The 24,055-nt window shown below is 39.4% G+C and overlaps 1 long non-coding RNA gene across 1 annotated transcript in view; it reads left to right on the top strand.

Moving 5' to 3' along the window:
- The first annotated feature begins 9,221 nt into the window (after positions 1 to 9,221).
- The window catches only part of LOC128653583 (uncharacterized), a 39,669-nt gene continuing 24,835 nt past the window's right edge, over positions 9,222 to 24,055 (top strand). The window contains exon 1 of the long non-coding RNA XR_008401366.1: positions 9,222 to 9,503. This is a non-coding gene — a long non-coding RNA (uncharacterized LOC128653583). The remainder of the gene's footprint in view (positions 9,504 to 24,055) is intronic.

The raw sequence follows: 24,055 nt of genomic DNA, 5'->3' as shown, positions 1-24,055 counted from the left end.
CATTAAAGGGACAATCAACACCAGAATTTTTGTTGTTTAAAAAGAAAGATAATCCCTTTATTACCCATTCCCTAGTTTTGCATAACCAACACTGCTATATTAATATTTGTTTTACCTCTGTGATTACCTTGTATCCAAGCCTCTGCTGACTGTCCCCTTATTTCAGTAATTTTGACAGAATTGCATTTTAGCCAATCAGTACTCACTCCTAGGTCACGTCACGTGCATGAGCTCAATGTTATCTATATTAAACACATGAACTAATGCCCTCTTGTGGTCAAAATGCATTCAGATTAGAGGCAGTCTTCAAGGTCTAAGAAATTAGCATATAAACTTCCTAGTTTTATCTTTAACTAAGAATACCAAGAGAACAAAGCAAAATTGGTGATAAAAGTAAATTGGGAAGTTGTTTAAAATTACATGCCTTATTTAAATCATGAACGTTTTGACTGTCCCTTTAAATATCATGCCATATTTATCATATTAGCAGATTTAGTCTATGATATAAATGTGTTTTGTGTGTGTGTGTATGTATATATATATATATATATATATATATATATATATACTGCATATAGCATATGTGAATATGTCACTGAAAAACAGTATAACTTTTACTAAAAGCATTTTTGTTCATGGAAGTATATTCCAAAAATAGTTTAACTTAAACAAAACGCTTGAATTCTTTAGAGCATTTTGTTTTTGCAAGAATGTATTTTGATATAAATGTGTTTATCCATCGGAAAGGAGTAAAACACATTTATTCTCCCAAGTCTGTTCTGAGCAAGACATGGCCAGTGTCCTGCTGATGAGCAACAATGCAGTGCAGCAAAACGGTGAGACTCTTCTCTACTTAATCTGTTTTTCTTACTGTTTAACATCTCTGCTGCTGAATTATGCCCAATATATTGTAAATTGCAGCTAGAGGGGGCACTCAATATTTGAAAATATCAGAAATCAGGTTAAAGAACTTGCATTAGGAATGTCACTAATAATCCAATATAATGTCACCATAAACAGAATACGCTCACTGGTATTGCTCCATTTTAGTACCAGGTTTCCATTAAAATAGCACATTGCGTGCAGTCGCCCCTTTTCGTGTAGGTGTTGTGTTAACGCTTCCACCCGATGCCGGATTTCTTGAAAATGAATTGGTTACTATGATAACCCAACCTTACACTACACTTGATCACATATACAGCGCCGCATACAAGTGAGGCGTGTATATTTTACCCTATTTTGCTCGCTATTATGATAAAAGAAAAACACCTAACGCATGCACAATATCTATCTCTCAACCGCCGTCGCCCCACCGCAATAACTAATAAATGTATTAACCCCTAATCTGCCAACCCCCATATTGCAAAGTATCTATTAAAATCATTAACCCCTAAACCGCCATCCCCCATATTGCAACTAACAATAAAATGTATTAACCTCTAAACCGCCATCACCCCACAATGCAAAGTACCTATTTAAACTATTAACTCCTAATCCGCCATCCTCTATCTTCGTCCCGGTGGCGCGGAGCTGTGGCGGCACGGAGCTGATCAGGACTGGTGGTAACGACGATATCCAGCGCGGAGCCTCCTCTTAATGCCATCTCCGTCGCACACTAAAGTTTGAATACAAGGTACCCGTTTTATACTGGGGTACCTTACATTCCTATTGGTTGAAAATTTCAAATCCGCCAATAGGATGAGAACTGCTTAAATCCTATTCGTAAAGTAATTGTCAGTGCTACTAATAATATCTATATCTCTCTCTCTCTCTCTCTCTATATATATAAATATATATCTTCAAAGAAAAAGGGTACACTCACAGGGACTTAAATAAATAGGGTTTTAATACCACCAAGAGTAACGTTTTGGAGTCGCCCTTGTCTTCAGACCACAAAAATTTACCAGATGGGGGTGACCACGAAACGTTACTCTTGGTGGGATTAAAACCCTATTTATTTAAGTCCCTGTGAGTGTACTTTTTTTCTTTGAAGCTATACATACACCGACAGGACTGCACCCAGGGCACAGGATCCAATACAGGTGATGTGAGTGCTTGACCCTACCTAGCCAATATATATATACATATACACACGGGGGGCTTTAAATTTCCACTAGTTGACTAGTCCTGGATGACTAAAGAATATGAATTTTTCCTACATTTATTAACATTAAGGGCTCTCTGTAGCAATTAGCGCTTATAAAATGAACCAGAGATCAGATCTCTGGTTAATTTTATAAATGTCCTCCAAATGCCCCGAAACTTAAGTGCTAGTTTTCACGGCATGAGAACGAGGCTCCCATTGGAGCTTATGGTAGTGCGCTCTCTTGAGCACAATGCTTTCCAGCAATGCGAATGCTGTCAACTTTTAATACCGGCGCAAATTATCGTGGATTGGTATTACTCAGTGGAGCACAAATATAATTTTAACAAGAGCAATATTTAGCAGTACACTTGTAATCTGGCCTTAAGTGGGTTAGAAACTTTTGCCCTCTGGGCTAGTAACTTTTAACCCCTGACAATGGACATTTTCCCCACCCCTTTTATCGACCTAAAGAAAGTTATCAATAAATGGGGCTTAAGAAAAACAAAAAGTTGACAAACACAAAGCCAAAATGGGATTTAAAACTTAAGTATTCCAGTAATTAGGTCAATCCTCTCTCCACTCATAGGGGTCGATTTATCAAAGCTGAGGCGGGGAGAATTTCCCCGGAGGAATTTACTATTGCACGCGAGCGCTACTTTGCGCTCGCGTGCAATCCCGCCCCCTGCCCGCACACAGCCAATCACGCCCGGGCAGGAGCTGTCAATCTCCTCGGTCAGACTAGACCGCGGAGATTGAATTTTGCCACTGTTGAGTTGGCGAAAGGCTTTAACAAGCCTTTGATAAATCGACCCCGTAGTATCTCACTAAATAGCCCATCCCAGTAAGATTCTAGGTTGAGGAAAACAATCTATCTTTTTTTTTCAGCTTTAACATAGTAAACATTTTTAAGTTTAAGCATTTGTGACACAGTTTTTTAAATCAATGATAGAAGAGCAAGTTTTGGAGCTGCCTAAAGTGCAGATTGTGTGCAGTTATGTTACTACCTGACACGCTCACTATAGTGCTTCTTATTCAGCACATTATAATTCTAGCTACAGTGCAGGAGTCACAGCGGGAGGGTTGCCATCTCAGCCATGTTTACCTGGACAGTTATGCGTTACAAATTCTGCAGGGTTTGCAGGGGGGACATGAATAGTACTTTTTCAGTTTCCTTCTATATTCTAATGTTTGCTTTGTTCTTTTGGTATATTTTGTTGAAAAGCATACCTAGGTAAGATAAGGAGCAGCAATGCACTACTGCTGCTGCTTGGTGGCTGCACATATGTCTCCTATCATTGGCTCACCCAATCTGTTCATATAACTCCCAGAAATGCATTGCGACACCTTAAGTGCCAGTCAACGTTAAAATGAATGTTACCTAATTCTGCACTATGCGCAGAATTATGTAACATTAACCTAGCGACACCTGCAAAAGAGAAAAGGATTTCAAAGATTTAACCCCCCAAACCCATACCTACCTTACAAATGCTAAGCAATAAGAAAGTGATCCAGGTGACTAAGATAGATCACTTGAAGAGATTCTGTATGTGAACCAGGCACACATATTTCACTGCAAAGTTACCATACAGATTTTTTAAAAGAATAGAAAGGACAAAAATAAAATATGCATGGGTGCATTTCAGTATGAAATAGAAGCATTTTTGCCATATACTTCTATTAACAAAAATGCTTCTAGTAAAAGTGAATACAGTTTCCTGGGAAGGCTCGTGAGTTCAAGTTCAGAGCACTGGTGGTAGTGTGTATTGTGCCTGTAAATACTTAATTTGTGTCATATAAGCCACTGCTGACTCTCTGAGAAGATGTAGTGCTGAATACTGGTGCACAGGTCCTCACATCATATGTGCGTATATCGCTGAAAAACAGTAATCACTTTTACTAAAAGGGTTTTAGCTAATGAAAGTATATTGCAAAAATGCTTCTATTCAAAAGTTGAAAAGCGCCCATGCACATTTCCATGTTGACCTTTTTATTCCTTTTAAATTCCCTGCATGATAAGACAGTCCGTCTACCACTATTAACTTCCTTAAAGAGACATTATACACTCGTTTTTTCTTTGCATAAATGTTTTGTAGATGATCTATTTATATAGCCCATAAAGATTTTTTTTTTTTAATGTATAGTTTTGCTTATTTTTTAAACAACATTGCTCTGATTTTCAGACTCCTAACCAAGCCCAAAGTTTTAGGAGAATAACGACGTATACCTACTCCAGTTTGCTTCTGTTTGTGTAAAGGGTCTTTTCATATGCAAAGAAAGGGGGAGGGGGGAGTGTCTGATATTTCCTACTTGCAGTGGGTGTTCCAGTAACCTTTAAACAGAGCTAAACTGGAAGCTTCTAAGTTTTTAAACGGTTTTATACTGGATCTTTATATCAGTATCTGTGCATATTATTCTTTATAGTAGTGTCTATTTACATGCAGTTATATGAAAATTGGTGTATACTGTCCCTTTAAAGTGACATGAAACCCACTTTTTTCTTTATTTCAAGATTTAGATAGAACATACAAATTTCCAATTTACTTCTATTATCAAATCTGCTTCATTACATTGATATCCTTTGCTGAAGGAGCAACAATGCACTACTGACAGCTGAACACATCTAGTCAGTCAATCACAAGAGACAAATGTGTGTAGGCACCAATCACCAGCTAGCTCCCACTCATGTAGCATGTGTACATATTCAGATACATTGAGGTCCCTTTTAAGGGAGATTACTGAAATACTGGTCACGTGGTCTTCAAACCATTATCTATTCGTAAACTGTAAAGTACATGTGCTTGCCTAGCTCTCAATGTTGACTGAGGGCATACTTCTTGTACTCTTTAAATTGTAGGAATAGTAATTCCACTATCAAAGGTTCTTTGTGGTTTAATATATTGAGGTCCCTTTTAAGGAAATTTGCTGAAAAACTGGTCAGTCTTCATACCATTATCTTTATCTATCTATCTATTTTATTGTCCAAGAGTAGTCCCTTATGCTAATTAAGGTTCCATTAAAGTGTAATATTAAACTAAAGAGTTTCATGTAACCTAATTATTAAAAGGCTTAGATATGAATTTAATATGCTTGAAATTGTATAAGCTTTATTTGTATGTTTACATCTTTTTGATTAAATAATTTTCACGACCTCTCTATCATAGTATGTACGACTGTTTATTTAGGTTGCAACTTGAGGTTTGGGTCACTGTAATGTCCTTCTTGTCACCAGAAATAAACACATAAAAATAAGGCCCAGTTCAATTCAACTGTCCCTAATTGTCAGCATACAGAAATATTGTTGTTCCAATAGTACAAATGGTGTATTGCCATATATGTTATAGTGCTCCACATTTGTGGATTTGTATATTTTTTAAAATAAAATGTTGTGCATTACCTTAAATAGTTTTTCTCCAATTTATTTTTCATTTAAAAAAAAAATGTGAGGGCGGGTTGGGGCATGGCTGGGGGCGGGGAGACAGGGTGCCCCATTTTACCATCCTGCCTTGGGCCCCACAATGGATAGGGCCTGCCCTGATTCTCTTGGTATCCTTTATTGAAAAAAGCAGCAATGCACTACTAGGAGCTAGTTGAACACATCCGTAAGCCAATCACAAGAGGCATATATGTGCAGACACCAATCAGCTGCTAGCTCAAAACTCCTGAGCCTACCTATCTATTCTTTTTAACAAGGATACCAAGAGAACTAAGCAAATTAGATAATAGAAATAAATACAAACATTGTTTAAAATAATATTCTCTGTCTCAATCATGTTATAATGTTTTTGGGTTCCATGTGTCTTTAAGTATTGACCTCTGGTACAATAGTGTAGTAACTATTGTACTCTAATAAATAAACTTTTATGTAACTAGTTGATAAGCCTTCCCAGAGGGCAGTCTATTTGTTAAAAATGCAACCCCCAAGCTACAAAAAATAAAAAAGTAAAAATACAGAAAAAAATAAACAATGCTATCCAAAATAATAAAATTAAACCTAAACTAATACCCCTATAAAAATAAAAAATCCCCCCTAAAATAAAAACACTCCCTAATCTAATACTAAACTAGCCCTTAAAAGAGCTTTTTGTAGGGCGTTGCCCTAAAGAAATCAGCTTTTTTACATTAGAAATAAACAAAGTCCCCCCTAACAGTAAAACCCCCCACCCCCCAAACCCCTAAAAATAAAAAATAAACTAATACTAATAAACCTAAACTACTTAATGCCCCTAAAGGGGCATTTGTATGGGCATTGCCCTTAAAAGGGCAATCAGCTCTTTTTCACTGCCCTCTTTTTGAAATTGCCCAAAAAACCCTAATCTAAAAAAAAAATCCCTTAAAAATTAAAAAAAAACTAACACTAAAGCCCGAAATAGGTACTCACGGTTTCAGAAATCCGGCGGAGGTCTTCCTCCAGGCGGGTCCATCATCTTCATCCAGAGCGAAGGCAGAGCGGAGTGGAGGTCCGGAGCGACCTTCCCAGATGTGGCAATCCTCAGCGGTGGTCATCTGTGGTGGCGTTGGCAGTCTTCGGCGGTGGCAGACCTCGCGGCGGCGGTGGTCCTCGGCGGCATGGAGGCTCCTCATTATCCGATGTCCGTTGTATACTGAATATTGAATGCAAGGTACCGTAATCAATTAGGGGTACCCTGCATTCCTATTGGCTGAATTTTTCAAAACAGTCAATAGGATTAGAGCTACTGAAATCCTATTGGCTTTTTAAATCAGCCAATAAGATTTCAGTAGCTCTCATCCTATTGGCTGATTATGAAAATTTCAGCCTATAGGAATGCAATGTACCCCAATAAATATTGGGTACCTTGAATTCAATCTTCAGTGTGCGGCGGACGATCGCTTGAAGAGGACCACGGATTACCGCCGCCAATGATTGGCACATCTGGGAAAACCAATCTGCGCCACCTTCGCTTCGCGCACATCTGGGAAGACCGCCACATCTAAGAATTGTGCTCCGGACCTCCGCTCCGCCTTCGCTGTGGATGAAGATGATGGATCCGCAAGGAAGAAGACCTTTTCCGCTGGACTTCTGAAACCGTGAGTACCTATTTGGGGCTTTAGTGTAAGGTTTTTTTTTGTGGGGGGGGTTGTTTTTTTTTAGATTAGGGTTTATTGGACAATTTTCAAAAGAGCTGAATGCCCTTTAGGAGCAATGGGTAGTTTAGGTTTATTAATGTTAGTTTTTTTTTATTTTGGGGGGTTTGGTGGGGACTTTGTTTATTTGTAATGTAAAAGAGCTGATTTCTTTAGGGCAATGCCCTACAAAAAGCCTTTTAAGGGCTATTGGTAGTGTATTCTTAGATTAGGGGGTGTTTTTATTTTGGGGGGCTTTTTTATTTTTATAGGGATTAGGTTTAATTTTTTTTTTATTTTGGATAATGTGGTTGTTTATTTTGTGTAATGTTAGCCTTTTTTATTTTCTGTAATTTTAAATTAGTTTAAACTTAGTTTTCTTTATTTTTAAAGTAATGTTAGTTTTTTATGTTAATTGTAATTTAGTATTTTTTAAATTTATGGAATGGTGTTAAGTTAGGGGGCTTAGTGATTAGTTATTTGCGTTGTGGGGTTTAGCGGTTTAGGGGTTAATAGATTTATTAGGTTAATTAGCAATGTGGGTAATGGCAGTTTAGGGGTTAATAAATGTATTAGGTAGTTTGCAATGTTGGGGTTGGTGGATTTAGAGGTTAATAATTGTATAAGGTAGTTGTTGTTTTTATTTGTTTTTTTTAATACTTATTGCGGGCGGTTAGGTTTTTTTTTTTTTAATAGTTATTGCGGGCGGTTAATCTTTTATTTTTAAAATACTTATTGCGTGCGGTTAGTTTTTTTTGTAATGCTCCGTTTGCCTTCTCTGCATCCCGGTGGATTCCAAAAATGGCAGGGTGGTGAAAGAATCCACGTTCGCTGCATCCAGGTGAATTATTTTGCCTTGCGCTGCCAACGTTTTATTGAAGATGATGTATCCGCCTGAAAGAAGACCTCTGCCGGGCTTCTGAAACCGTGAGTATCTATTTGGGGTTTAGTGTTTAGTGAATTATTTTGCCTTGTGCTGCCAACATTCCATTGAGGATGCGTGCGTAACTTGCGACACTGAAGGACGCATTACAAACGCGATTATAGTATAGATAATAAAGTATTTTGTATCTTTGTTCAATTGCTTATTTATGTAAGTTGTTGTATGTAGAGGGAAATTAACCACTAGCAATTATACATTTATACATGACAGTAACAAGACTTTAGTCTGCACAATATACTGCTCAATAAAGTTAATTTTAGCACTAAAGTGATGTCATTTTGGAAACATAAATTCCAATAATGAAGCTACAGATTAACTGGTTCAGGAGATCAGGTTCACCTACTGTACCAAGTATACATCCACATCACACTTTTACTCATTTATTAGTTTTTTTATGTGTTTACTTTGATCGGATATTCCAGTGGTCAACTATGATTAGTTTCTTGCCTCTCCAGTGCCATCTAGCAACATCACACTGTTAACAGTAAAATGGGCTTGAAACTACATACCTATTTATCTACCTTGCAGAAGTACTTAGAGCAAAGTGCCACTGGAAATAAATAAACATCCCTTTGACGTACGGGGGTTAAACTTATTTGGACTCTGACATGCAAATAATTTGTTGAATTATTATCGGTTATTTGTAGAGCGCCAACAGATTCCGCAGCGCTAATGTGCAGTATCCACTGAAAATTTTAGAATGATTTATACTGACCTATCAAGTTTGCATGTGTTCATTCTGTGCAAGTGTTGTGTGTATGTTTTGTGTGTGCTGACTGACAGACAGACAGAGAGATAGACAGAGAGACAGACAGACAGACCTGCAAACAAATATGTCCCTTTGAGCTGATCTGTAACAAACTGAAACTGAATGATTGACTCTTATTTCCTGATAGAATATAGATTAAAGGACAAACAGAAATATGAATGTTGACAAGATTTGGGGTAGAGGGATTGCAAGGTGGCAGGGAAATAAATATTATTTTGACCTTGACACAACAGCTGAGTTCCTTACAGTGTATACAACCATATATATATATATAGGTATTCTGCACTATATATATTTATGCTCCACCCAGCACATACCAAAAATACTAAGTGGAGGAGGGGAGTTTGCAAACAAACACCTTAGCACAGTTACATGCACATTTCTATGCTCAAGCACAAATTCACTTACTGAGCTCACTCACTTTTCTACTTGCTAAATCTTTACTTGGCATATACCTTTCTTCTTGCACATTAATATTCAAATCTCACTATTATTTCTGTGCACAGTTACTTTTCAGACTCACAATATTTGTCCCACTCACTCAGCATTATCTCAACTTTATCCTTTCTCTTATTTCTTTGCAACTTGAAAGCAGCTGACCAATCGTCTTCTGGATCTGTGGGGTGAGTGCACGCTTCACTGTAACTCTCTCAGCACACTGGGATAGACTGCTCTCTTTACAAACTTTAGAGTTGCATGTAATCCTATAGTAATCACAGATGCCTTAGATTTTAAGATAGTCTGCCTGTTAAAGTATATAATATCATGATGTATATGTAATTATTCAGCTTGTATGTATAAATGTAATATTTTTTAAGGTCGGAAGTTACTGAAATGCTTTAAAGGGACATGAAACACAAACATTTTCTTTCATGATTCAGATAGAGAAAACAATTTTAAGCAACTATCCAATTTACTTCTATTATTTAATTTGCTTCCTTCCCTTGTTTTTCTTTGCTGAAAGGTTAATCTAGGCAAGCTCATGAGCAGCAGAGAACCTAGGTCCTAACTGTTGATTGGTGGCTGCATATATATCTTGATTGTGATTGGCTCACCCATGAGTTCAGTTAGAAACCATTAGTGCATTGTTGCTCCTTTAACAAATTATACCAAGAGAATGAAACAGATTAGATAATAGAGGTAAATTGCAAAGTTGTTTAAAATTGTATTCTCTATCTGAATCATGAAATAAAAAAAATGGGTTTCATGTCCCTTTAAAGCAACAATTAACACTAAAATATGTGTAACTGGGACAAAAGGCTGCCTACTTCTGCATTTGGAGGTATCCGAAACCCCTGAATGCACACGTCTAGTAGTAACCCATTTGCAAAGGGTTAAACAAGTGTAACTATTGTTAAAATTACATGCTGTAATCAATTTAGTTTTTTTATTACACATCAGCCTCACTATTTAATTATAAAATATTGTAGAAATAGTTTCAGGTTCCTCCTGGTAATCCTTATGTAGTATAATGCTCTCTGGAAACACGGGGTTCACATACAAACAGTTTCAGAGTGTCTATGCATCAGAAACTCACAACACCTATGTGTCACCTTGCTCTGCAAACCAAGTCCACAATGCCTCTGTATTAAAATCTTTTGTCCTCTTACTGACCTACACCTTGCAGCTTTCATGTGAGCATATACTTCTCGGTGTAAATACCCCCCTCTCTTCATGTAAAATATCAGAGTTCAATTGGTGTGCATCTCAATGAGATCTGTTACCTAAATAAAGGCAAACACTTTTCAGAAATTATATATTGTTCTGAGTTTATACCCTGCTCTCTGTACTACTCTGTGTAAATAATCTGCATCTCTGCATATATTACTCTGTGTAAATAATCTGCATATACTGTACTTCAGTAAGAAAATTGCTCCTTTTAAGGAAAGCTCTTTGATTGTTAGTCCAAATTCTTTATCCTTTCTGTTTATTTTGATGCACATTTGTGAATACTGCAGATTGCCTTGAGGATCTGAGAGATTTATTATCTACGTGCACTTATCGCAAATTAATATGCAGTGTGAAAACCTGTTCTACGTGTAGGACTCCCCAAGGCTTCATCTCTCATTCTTTAACCCAGCTAATTCTCATTCCATTTTTTTTTTCTTTTCTAATTGTATTTGTTTAGTGGGACAGTCAAATAAAAATTAAACTTTTATGATTCAGATAGGACATGCCATTTTAAGCAACTTTCAAATTTACTTTTGTCATCATATTTGTTTTGTTCTCTTGGTATTCTTTGCTGAAAGCTAAACCTAGGTAGGCTGATTTCTAAGCCCTTAAAGGCCACATCTTATCTCAGTGCATTTTGAAAGTTTTTACAGTTAGATAGTGCTAGTTCATGTGTGTCATATAGATAACATGCGCACTCCCGCAGAGTTTTTTGAGTCAGCACTGATTGGCTAAAAACATAATTTATGCTTACCTGATAAATTTATTTCTCTTGTAGTGTATTCAGTCCACGGGTCATCCATTACTTATGGGATATATTCCCTTCCCAACAGGAAGTTGCAAGAGGATCACCCAAGCAGAGCTGCTATATAGCTCCTCCCCTCACATGTCATATCCAGTCATTCGACGGAAACAAGACAAGAAAGGAGAAACCATAGGGTGCAGTGGTGACTGGAGTTTTAATTAAAATTTAGATCTGCCTTAAAAAGACAGGGCCGTGGACTGAATACACTGCAAGAGAAATAAATTTATCAGGTAAGCATAAATTATGTTTTCTCTTGTTAAGTGTATTCAGTCCACGGGTCATCCATTACTTATGGGATACCAATACCAAAGCCAAAGTACACGGATGATGGGAGGGACAAGGCAGGAACTTAAACGGAAGGAACCACTGCCTGTAGAACCTTTCTCCCAAAAACAGCCTCCGAAGAAGCAAAAGTGTCAAATTAGTAAAATTTTGAAAAAGTGTGAAGCAAAGACCAAGTTGCAGCCTTGCAAATCTGTTCAACAGAGGCCTCATTCTTAAAGGCACAGGTGGAAGCCACAGCTCTAGTGGAATGAGCTGTAATTATTTCAGGGGGCTGATGTCCAGCAGTCTCATAGGCTAAACGTAGTATTATGCTACGAAGCCAAAAGGAGAGAGAGGTTGCTGAAGCTTTTTGACCTCTCCTCTGACCAGAGTACACGACAAACAGGGAAGAAGTTTGACGAAAATCTTTAGTTGCCTGTAAATAGAACTTCAGGGCACGGACTACGTCCAGATTATGCAAAAGTCGTTCCTTCTTTGAAGAAGGATTAGGACATAATGATGGAACAACAATCTCCTGATTGATATTTCTGTTAGAAACTACTTTAGGTAAAAACCCAGGTTTAGTACGCAGAACTACCTTGTCTGAATGGAAAATCAGATAAGGAGAATCACAATGTAAGGCCGATAACTCAGAGACTCTTCGAGCCGAGGAAATAGCCATCAAAAACAGAACTTTCCAAGATAAAAGCTTAATATCAATGGAATGAAGGGGTTCAAACGGAACCCCTTGAAGAACTTTAAGAACCAAGTTTAAGCTCCACGGAGGAGCAACAGTCTTAAACACAGGCTTAATCCTAGCCAAAGCCTGACAAAAAGCCTGGACGTCTGGAACTTCTGCCAGACGTTTGTGTAAGAGAATAGACAGAGCAGAAATCTGTCCCTTTAACGAACTAGCAGATAAGCCCTTTTCTAAACCCTCTTGTAGAAAGGACAATATCCTAGGAATCCTAACCTTACTCCATGAGTAACCCTTGGATTCGCACCAATATAAATATTTACGCCATATCTTATGGTAAATTTTTCTGGTAACAGGCTTCCGTGCCTGTATTAAGGTATCAATAACTGACTCAGAGAAGCCACGCTTTGATAGGATCAAGCGTTCAATCTCCATGCAGTCAGCCTCAGAGAAATTAGATTTGGATGTTTGAAAGGACCTTGTATTAGAAGGTCCTGCCTCAGAGGTAGAGACCATGGTGGACAGGACGACATGTCCACTAGGTCTGCATACCAGGTCCTGCGTGGCCACGCAGGCGCTATCAGAATCACTGATGCTCTCTCCTGTTTGATCTTGGAAATCAGTCGAGGTAGCATCGGAAATGGTGGAAACACATAAGCCATGTTGAAGACCCAAGGGGCTGTCAGAGCATCTATCAGCGCCGCTTCCGGGTCCCTGGACCTGGATCCGTAACAAGGAAGCTTGGCGTTCTGGCAAGACGCCATGAGATCCAGATCTGGTTTGCCCCAACGATGAATCAGTTGAGCGAAGACCTCCGGATGAAGTTCCCACTCCCCCGGATGAAAAGTCTGGCGACTTAGAAAATCCGCCTCCCAGTTCTCCACGCCTGGGATGTAGATCGCTGACAGGTGGCAAGAGTGAGACTCTGCCCAGCGAATTATCTTTGAGACTTCCAACATCGCTAGGGAACTCCTGGTTCCCCCTTGATGGTTGACATAAGCCACAGTCGTGATGTTGTCCGACTGAAATCTGATGAACCTCAGTGTTGCTAACTGAGGCCAAGCTAGAAGAGCATTGAATATTGCTCTCAATTCCAGAATATTTATTGGGAGGAGTTTCTCCTCCTGAGTCCATAATCCCTGAGCCTTCAGGGAGTTCCAGACTGCGCCCCAACCTAGAAGGCTGGCATCTGTTGTTACAATTGTCCAATCTGGCCTGCGAAAGGTCATCCCCTTGGACAGATGGACCCGAGAAAGCCACCAGAGAAGAGAATCTCTGGTCTCTTGATCCAGATTTAGTAGAGGGGACAAATTTGAGTAATCCCCATTCCACTGACTTAGCATGCATAATTGCAGAGGTCTGGGATGCAGGCGCGCAAATGGTACTATGTCCATTGCCGCTACCATTAAGCCGATTACTTCCATGCACTGAGCTACTGACGGGCGTGGAATGGAATGAAGGACATGGCAAGCATTTAAAAGTTTTGATAACCTGGCCTCCGTCAGGTAAATTTTCATTTCTACAGAATCTATCAGAGTCCCTAGGAAGGAGACTCTTGTGAGTGGTGATAGAGAACTCTTTTCCACGTTCACCTTCCACCCATGCAACCTCAGAAATGCCAGAACTATCTCTGTATGAGACTTGGCAATTTGAAAACTTGACGCTTGTATCAGAATGTCGTCTAGGTACGGAGCCACCGCTATGCCTCGCGGTCTTAGCACCGCTAGAAGTGAGCCCAGAACCTTTGTAAAAATTCTCGGGGCCGTAGCTAACCCGAAGGGAAGAGCTACAAACTGGTAATGCCTGTCTAGAAAGGCAAATCTTAGGTACCAATAATGATCTTTGTGAATTGGTATATGAAGGTAGGCATCCTTTAAGTCTACTGTGGTCATGTATTGACCCTCTTGGATCATGGGTAGGATGGTTCGAATAGTTTCCATTTTGAATGATGGAACTCTTAGGAATTTGTTTAAGATTTTTAGGTCCAAGATTGGTCTGAAGGTTCCCTCTTTCTTGGGAACCACAAACAGATTTGAGTAAAACCCTTGCCCTTGTTCCGTCCGCGGAACTGGGTGGATCACCCCCATTACTAAGAGGTCTTGTACACAGCGTAGAAATGCCTCTTTCTTTATTTGGTTTGCTGATAACCTTGAAAGATGAAATCTCCCTTGTGGAGGAGAAGCTTTGAAGTCCAGAAGATATCCCGGAGATATGATCTCCAACGCCCAGGGATCCTGGACATCTCTTGCCCAAGCCTGGGCGAAGAGAGAAAGTCTGCCCCCCACTAGATCCGTTTCCGGATAGGGGACCCTCTCTTCATGCAGTCTTAGGGGCAGAAGTAGGCTTTCTGGCCTGCTTGCCCTTGTTCCAGGGCTGGTTAGCTTTCCAGCCCTGTCTGTAACGAACAACAGTTCCTTCCTGTTTTGGAGCGAAGGAAGTTGATGCTGCTCCTGCCTTGAAGTTACGAAAGGCACGAAAATTTGGCTGATTTGGCCCTGTCCTGAGGAAGAGTATGACCCTTACCTCCAGTAATGTCAGCAATAATTTCTTTCAAGCCGGGCCCGAATAAAGTCTGCCCTTTGAAAGGAATATTAAGCAATTTAGATTTAGAAGTCACGTCAGCTGACCAGGATTTAAGCCATAGCGCTCTGCGCGCCTGGATGGCGAATCCGGAGTTCTTAGCCGTTAGTTTGGTTAAATGTACAATTGCATCAGAAACAAATGCATTAGCTAGCTTAAGTGCTTTAAGCTTGGCCATAATCTCATCCAATGGAGTTGTGCGAATGGCCTCTTCCAGAGACTCAAACCAGAATGCCGCAGCAGCAGTGACAGGCGCAATGCATGCAAGGGGCTGTAAGATAAAACCTTGTTGAACAAACATTTTCTTAAGGTAACCTTCTAATTTTTTATCCATTGGATCCGAAAAAGCACAACTATCCTCCACCGGGATAGTGGTACGTTTAGCTAAAGTAGAAACTGCTCCCTCCACCTTAGGGACCGTCTGCCATAAGTCTCGTGTGGTGGCGTCTATTGGAAACATTTTTCTAAATATCGGAGGAGGGGAAAAGGGCACACCGGGTCTATCCCACTCCTTGCTAATAATTTCTGTAAGCCTTTTAGGTATAGGAAAAACGACAGTACACACCGGTACCGCAAAGTATCTATCCAACCTACATATTTTCTCTGGAATTGCAACCGTGTTACAATCATTCAGAGCCGCTAATACCTCCCCTAGCAATACACGGAGGTTCTCAAGCTTAAATTTAAAATTAGAAATCTCTGAATCCGGTCTCCCTGGATCAGATCCGTCACCCACAGAATGAAGCTCTCCGTCCTCATGTTCTGCAAATTGTGACGCAGTATCGGACATGGCTCTCACATCATCAGCGCGCTCTGTCCTTAACCCAGAGCTATCGCGCTTGCCTCTTAATTCTGGCAATTTAGATAATACCTCTGTCATTACAGCAGCCATGTCTTGCAAAGTGATTTGTATGGGCCTCTCTGATGTACTTGGCGCCACAATATCACGCGCCTCCTGAGCGGGAGGCAAAGGTACTGACACGTGAGGAGAGTTAGTCGGCATAACTTCCCCATCATTGTCTGGTGATAATTTCTTTACAGATAAAAATTGACTTTTATTCAAAGTGACATCAATACATTTAGTACACATATTTCTGTGGGGCTCCACATTGGCCTTCAAACATAGTGAACAAACAGATTCATCTGTGTCAGACATGTTTAAACAGACTAGCAATGAGACTAGCAAGCTTGGAAAATCCTTTCAAATAAGTTTACAAGCAATATAAAAAACGCTACTGCGCCTTTAAGAAGCACAAAAAATCGTCACAGTTGAAATAACAATGAACCAAATCAGTTATAGCAACCAAATTTTCACAGTAAATGTATTAAGTTAGCAAAGCATTGCACCCACTAGCAAATGGATGATTAACCCCTTAATACCCAAAAAGGATAATCAATTTAACAATTAACATTTTTATCACAGTCAAACACACTGTCACAGGTCTGCTGTGACTGATTACCTCCCTCAAAATGAATTTTGAAGACCCCTGAGCTCTCTAGAGACGTCCTGGATCAATGTGATGTCCTGTTTTATGCAGGAACTTATGCAGTGTTTTAAGTTAAGGGTTTGTTGCTCTTTTAATAAATAAAACAGGCAGTATGGTTTGAACTACCTGTTAAATCTCTGGTGAGACTTTTACTGAAAGAAAACTTCGTAGATGCCAAGCAGAAGCAAGGAATACTTGAGTAGAAACAATTGTTGCAATATAGGTAAGGAACATAAAGCAAACAGTTCAGAGATATGATAGAGAAAATGTGTATTTAGTTACACTTAGTAAAACATCAGTAGTTGTATCCTTATTGTAACAATTCTCAGGAATGTCTTCACGCACTCACACAATCATACATAAAATATATACAGCACAGTCAGACTATGGTAGTAACCGGTAGATTTAGCATGGTAATGCGGATGTTTTCCAGATAGTGACAAGGTAAGAACGGATCCTTCGTAAATGGATTAAATATTACCTTAGGTTTGAGGAGAACGGTTTTACCTCTGTGACCGGTATACTGCGTTGGTGTGAGTGCGGCTTCCGGGACGCTGCAAGTAGATCCGGTGGCTCCTTGATCCGGTTTGATGAAATAATAGGATTCCGGTAGAATTGGAGAAATAATGAAATACTTTTAAAAGTAAAGTGTACAGCAAAAGATCCTCACTTACTACTGCTGTTTCAGAGAGAAAGAAACAATGAAGCAAGTTAGGAAATATCAAAAGTAGAATCACAGCTTGAGGGATGCGATCAGATAAGCTCCAAAGAGAAAACAATTTTCAGGCAAGGAATGATGGTTCAGGTGTGCTTGATATAGGGTGGAGGAAAGGTAGGCGGGATATACCTTAAAGGTATATCACACACTCCCCCCGCTAAGGGGTCCCCCAATTGATGAGAGGGATGGCTTCAAAGGATACCTGCGATGAAAGGATCTAATCAGACGGGGAGCAGAAATGTCAGTGCTACAATGCCAAGAATTGTCCTCAGGACCAAAACCTTTCCATTTTAACAAGTACTCTAGGTGACGATTCTTGATCCTAGAATCTAGAATACGGTCCACCTCAAATTCGTCGTGGTCATCTATTTGTAACGCAGTTGGAGTCTGAAGACTGGTTTGTACAGTAGAATTATAAGGTTTTATCAGAGACACATGTATAGTGGGATGAATCCTATAAGCTGCAGGAAGGGTTAAACATACCGTCATAGGGTTCAAAATTTTATTGATTACAAAAGGTCCAATGTATTGGTTCGCCAATTTCTTAGAGGGTACATGTAGTTTTAGATTCTTTACAGATAATAACACTTTGTCACCCACTTTATAGACTGGACTGGGTCTGTGACGTTTATCATAATAAGCTTTCTGATAATTCTTTGCATCAGATAAGTGTTTTTTGACTAGGGCTAGTCTTGCTTCAAGTTGTAAAGAATAGTCTTTAGCAGCTGGTGAGTTTACGTAAGTTTTAGATAATGTCAAATTTGTCGGATGATAGCCATAGGTTACATAGAACGGTGTCATTTTTGTTGAGGATGATACCGAATTGTTGTAAGAGAATTCCGCCATTGATAAATAATCTATCCAATCATCCTGCAAATGGGAAATGTAACAACGAAGATATTGTTCTAATGTTTGATTTAGTTTCTCAGTCATCCCATTGGTTTGGGGATGGAAGGCTGTTGAATATCTTGGTGTTATTTTTAACAATTTGCATAATGATCTCCAAAAGGATGAGGTGAATTGTGTACCTCTATCTGTTATTATATCAGTGGGTAGTCCGTGGAGTTTCACTATGTGGTTAAGGAAAACATTTGCTGTAGTAAAAGCTGAGGGTAACCTTTTTAGGGGTATAAAATGTCCCAATTTTGTTAGATGATCTATGACAACTAATATAGTGTTAAAGTTCCTTGATTTTGGTAGCTCTACAATAAAGTCCATCGAGATCATGGACCAGGGTTTATCCGGAACTGGCAATGGGGTCAACAATCCGATGGGCCCTTTATGATCTATTTTATTTCTAGCACAAGTGTCACAGGAATTGACATAATCTTGGATGGTTTGATTCATTTGGGGCCACCAAAAGTTTCTTCTTGTTTTTTCAATGGTTTTTTGTATTCCGGTATGACCGGATAAAGGTTCATCATGAGTGTGTTTCAATATTTGTTTTCTTAATGAACAGGGTATATACAATTGATCTTTATGGTTTATTAAACCAGTATTTAGGTTTTTGTGACAGGATTTAGGTGTATTGGTTTCTTTTTCTTGTGCCCTTTTAATCTCTTCCTCTAAAGGTGTTAGGACTCCAATAAATTTTTCGATTGGTACTATTGGAGTCAGGGTCTCTTGAGGTGTCATTTCCTGTACTCTGGATAATGCATCAGCCTTGGTATTCAGGCTTCCTGGTCGATAAGTGATCAAGAAATTGAACCTATCTAAGAATAATGACCACCTTACTTGTCTGGAAGTTAGAGTTTTGCTTTTCTTCAAATATTCCAGATTCTTATGATCTGTGAAGATTTTAAATGGTTTTTGTGTACCTTCCAGTAAGTGCCTCCATTGTTCAAGGGATACTTTGATAGCAAGGAGTTCTTTATCTCCTATACTATAATTATTTTCTGCAGGTGTGAATCTTCTTGAATAATAAGCTACAGGAAATAATTCTGATTTGTGTCTACTTGTTGAGATAGAACTGCTCCTATACCTGAACTTGAGGCGTCTACCTCTAACACATATTGTAGCTTAGGATCTGGCATGTGTAAAATGGGGGCTTTGGAGAATTGCCCCTTTAAGTAGTCAAAAGCTAATTGGGCCTGTTCGGTCCATTTATATCTTTGTTTCTTACTAGTCAACTGAGTTAAGGGCTTTACTATATCAGAAAAGTTTTTTATAAACTTTCGATAGTAATTGGCAAAGCCAATAAAACGTTGTAGGGCACGAACCGATTTTGGTGTGGGCCATTCTAGTACAGATGAAACTTTATCTGGATCCATTTGGATCCTGTTAGGAGTTATTATGTATCCCAGGAATTTGATTTTGTTCACATGAAATAAACAATTTTCATGTTTGGCATATAACTTGTGTTCCTTCAAGCGCATTAAGACCCAACGTACATGTCTTTCGTGTTCCTGTTCTGTCTTGGAATAAATTAGAATGTCATCTAGATACACTATAACACAGATATCCATTAGATCTCGGAAGATTTCATTAATAAAGTGTTGGAAAGTAGCTGGGGCATTGCTCAATCCAAAAGGCATGACGTTATATTGATATAACCCATATTGAGTCCGAAAAGCGGTCTTCCATTCGTCACCTTTCTTCATTCTGATAAGGTTATATGCCCCTTTTAAATCTAGTTTAGTAAATATTTGTGCTCCTTTTAACCGTTCTATTATCTCTGGTATTAGTGGTAATGGATACCTGTTTTTTATGGTGATGGAGTTTAAAGCCCTATAATCAATTATAGGCCTTAGAGTGCCATCTTTATTTTTTACCAAAAACATGCCTGCTGCAGCTGGGGATGTAGAGTGGGATATGAATCCCTTTCTCAGGTTGTCATCCAAATAGGACCTTAAATACACTAACTCATCTTGTGATAAAGGATAGATCTTCCCATGTGGTATTGGTGACCCTGGAATTATATCTATAGGGCAATCAAAGCTTCTGTGGGGTGGTAAATTCTCTGCTTCTTTCAAATTGAAGACCTCTGCCAAATCCTGATATATCCCTGGTATCCCTGTCTCAGATGATGTTAAAATACTATGAGGGTAACAGGTGTTTAGACAATATGTTGAGTCTAGTGTAAGTTTTGAATGTTCCCAATCTATTTTGGGATTATGTTTTTGCAACCAACTATATCCTAAAATGATAGTATGCAGTGATATAGGGATCACATCAAATGTAATATATTCTGTGTGCCCATTGTTTATCATTATAAGCAAAGGTATTGTCTGGTGTGTAATGGGTCCCTTATTTATTAAAGTACCATCAATTGATTTAACAAACACAGGGTTCTGCTTGCACACCAGAGGAATTTTATTATTTACAATATATACAGAATCAATGTAGTTCCCAGATGCACCTGAGTCAATCAATGCCTTGGAGTGTATATTTTCCTGATCCCATTGCAAAGAGAGAGGTAAAGTCAATTGCATTGTATCTGAGATATGATATATGTTTTTATAACCGGTTTTCTTACCCTTCTTTTGTCTTTGTAATGAAGGACAGCTTGAGACAGTGTGTTCCTTTTGTCCACAGTATAAACACAAGTTTTCTAACCTTCTTCTTATTTTTTCCTCATTACTTAGTGGCCCCTTGATAGTGCCTATCTCCATAGGTGTTACACTACCTTGAGATTTCTCAGATGTTGTAGGATAAGTGACCTGACGTCTGGGTATTGTGTCTGAAGTGGATCTCTCTGCTCGCCGTTCCCTGAGTCTTCTATCTATGGATGTGCTTAATTTAATAAGTGCTGGAAGAGAATCAGGCATTTCCTGGCGAGACAGTTCATCCTTAAGGTTTTCAGATAGGCCCAGCCTAAACTGATTCTTAAGGCTAACTTGGTTCCATAGTGAGTCTGTTGCCCACATTTGAAATTCAGTTGTGTACTCCTCCACCGTGCGCTTACCCTGTTTGAGTGTGCGTAGTTTAGAGTCTGCAGTTATTTGCGTATCTGTATCTTCATATAGATTAGACATAGCTTGAAAGAAATCCTGTAGTGAATCCAAAATTGGGTCATTATTTTCATAAAACCTGTTAGCCCAGGTTCTGGGCTCTCCCTGTAGAAATGAAATAGTGGTGCAAACCCTGATGCGGTCTGAGTAATATGTGCGGGGTCTCATGGTAAAAAGAAGTTTGCAAGCAGTCTTGAAATCTCTGAATTCATGTCTTTTACCAGTGAAAGGTTGAGGGTATTGAATATGGGGTTCAGGTACATCAGTACTTTTGTGAGACATATATTCTTTAACAATAGCTTTTAATGCGGTATTATCTGCTTGTACTTCTGTTAAGCCTTGTGCAAGATAATCTAATTTTCTTTTTATGTTAGAGAACTCAGTTTTAATTTCATTTGCATCCATAATAACAAAGTTTTGTTTACCAGTAACAAACCCTTAGAACACTGTGGCCTGAAAATTATGTGATGTCCTGTTTTATGCAGGAACTTATGCAGTGTTTTAAGTTAAGGGTTTGTTGCTCTTTTAATGAATAAAACAGGCAGTATGGTTTGAACTACCTGTTAAATCTCTGGTGAGACTTTTACTGAAAGAAAACTTCGTAGATGCCAAGCAGAAGCAAGGAATACTTGAGTAGAAACAATTGTTGCAATATAGGTAAGGAACATAAAGCAAACAGTTCAGAGATATGATAGAGAAAATGTGTATTTAGTTACACTTAGTAAAACATCAGTAGTTGTATCCTTATTGTAACAATTCTCAGGAATGTCTTCACGCACTCACACAATCATACATAAAATATATACAGCACAGTCAGACTATGGTAGTAACCGGTAGATTTAGCATGGTAATGCGGATGTTTTCCAGATAGTGACAAGGTAAGAACGGATCCTTCGTAAATGGATTAAATATTACCTTAGGTTTGAGGAGAACGGTTTTACCTCTGTGACCGGTATACTGCGTTGGTGTGAGTGCGGCTTCCGGGACGCTGCAAGTAGATCCTGTGGCTCCTTGATCCGGTTTGATGAAATAATAGGATTCCGGTAGAATTGGAGAAATAATGAAATACTTTTAAAAGTAAAGTGTACAGCAAAAGATCCTCACTTACTACTGCTGCTTCAGAGAGAAAGAAACAATGAAGCAAGTTAGGAAATATCAAAAGTAGAATCACAGCTTGAGGGATGCGATCAGATAAGCTCCAAAGAGAAAACAATTTTCAGGCAAGGAATGATGGTTCAGGTGTGCTTGATATAGGGTGGAGGAAAGGTAGGCGGGATATACCTTAAAGGTATATCACAATCAAGGAGGAAGAAGCAGGAAGACTGTAACTGAATTTTTACTGCGCAAAAAAAGCGCTAAAATAGGCCCCTCCCACTCATATTACAACAGTGGGAAACCTCAGATAAACGTTTCTATGCAGAAATAAACGACAGCCATGTGGAAAATCATGCCCCAAAAGATTTATCACCAAAGTACCTCACAAAAAACGAATAACATGCCAGTAAACGTTTTAAACATGAACTTTAAAAGTTAGGTAGTGTTATTAATAAGCGTGCTACCAGTCGTTTCTACTGCAGTTAAGGCTCATACATTACTTCAGTATTAACAGTATTTTCTTAGTCAAATTCCATTCCTTAGAAAATTACTTATTGTACATACATTCATCAGCCTGATACCAGTCGCTACTGCATTTAAGGCTGTACTTACATTACATCGGTATCAGCAGGATTTTCTTAGTCAATTCCATTCCTTAGAAAAATATTCTACTGCACATACCTCATCTGCAGGTGACCCCGCATGCTATTCCCTTTCTGAAGTTACCCCACTCCTCAGAATGTGCGAGAACAGCCAGTGGATCTTAGTTACTTCTGCTAAGATCATAGAAAACGCAGGCAGATTCTTCTTCCAAACACTGCCTGAGAAATAAACAGCACACTCCGGTGCCATTTAAAATAACAAACTTTTGATTGAAGAAATAAACTAAGTATAAAAACACCACAGACTTCTCACAACCTCCTAACTAGTTGAGTTGCAAGAGAATGACTGGATATGACATGTGAGGGGAGGAGCTATATAGCAGCTCTGCTTGGGTGATTCTCTTGCAACTTCCTGTTGGGAAGGGAATATATCCCATAAGTAATGGATGACCCGTGGACTGAATACACTTAACAAGAGAAATTAATGTTTGTCAAAAGAACTAAAATAAGAGGGCAGGGGGCGGTGCTAACCGCTGTGCTGAGCAGAAACTCACTAACAGAGCTCCGGGCTTTCTACTTATAGAAAATCTACAAAATCGCTTTAAATTTTACAAATTTCCTTGAAGGGAGGTATATAGTCTACCTACAGCCTGCACCTTTGCCTTGGGAGACTAAAAGGCGTTATTTAAAAGGCAATTAGGCACTATTCGACTACCTCATCTGAGGACCTTAAGCCTGGCCGCTGCGAGGACACTCTAGCTGCTCACATTGAGGAGGTATCATCCTCCATGCTCCGGAGGGTTGGAGATCCGCTCCGGAGCTGAAGAATTGGCCCATCTATGCAGCGCAGCTATTCCTGTCAGGGGAGCAGCAGATCGCACACCCGGTGTAACTGCAGGGGCCTCACTTGTTCTCGAGGGACACCTTACAGCACCGGCCCTTACCGGAGGTTGGAGAGGCCATGCAGCCCTACACGGAGCATCAGAGGAGCAGCAATAGCCCACAAGGACTAACAGAAGAGCCCTGGGAGCGTAGTCTGCAGGTGGGGGCCCTACCACTCACTACTGGCCTTTTTGCGGCCTTTAGTGAGGGCAGGAGACGTAGTCAGGAGGAAACAGGGTGTCGGTAAGGTGATTGATAATCCACCACCCCTATGATCTTCAAGAAGCTGTCTGTACTGGAAACATCCAAAGAGCTGTCGGAGTTGTTGATGAGGGTTCCGGAGGTGCCTGTTGCTGCCTGAGTAGGCCTGTTTAGGCCATAAATACAATGTGAGCTGCTGTCCTTGGGAAGTTGGCATCCGAGA

The sequence above is a fragment of the Bombina bombina genome, chromosome 3, assembly GCF_027579735.1.
Source record: "Bombina bombina isolate aBomBom1 chromosome 3, aBomBom1.pri, whole genome shotgun sequence".
Taxonomy (NCBI): domain Eukaryota; kingdom Metazoa; phylum Chordata; class Amphibia; order Anura; family Bombinatoridae; genus Bombina; species Bombina bombina.
Note: the sequence above shows the minus strand (reverse complement) of the source record. Positions and strands in the feature narration are given on the sequence as shown.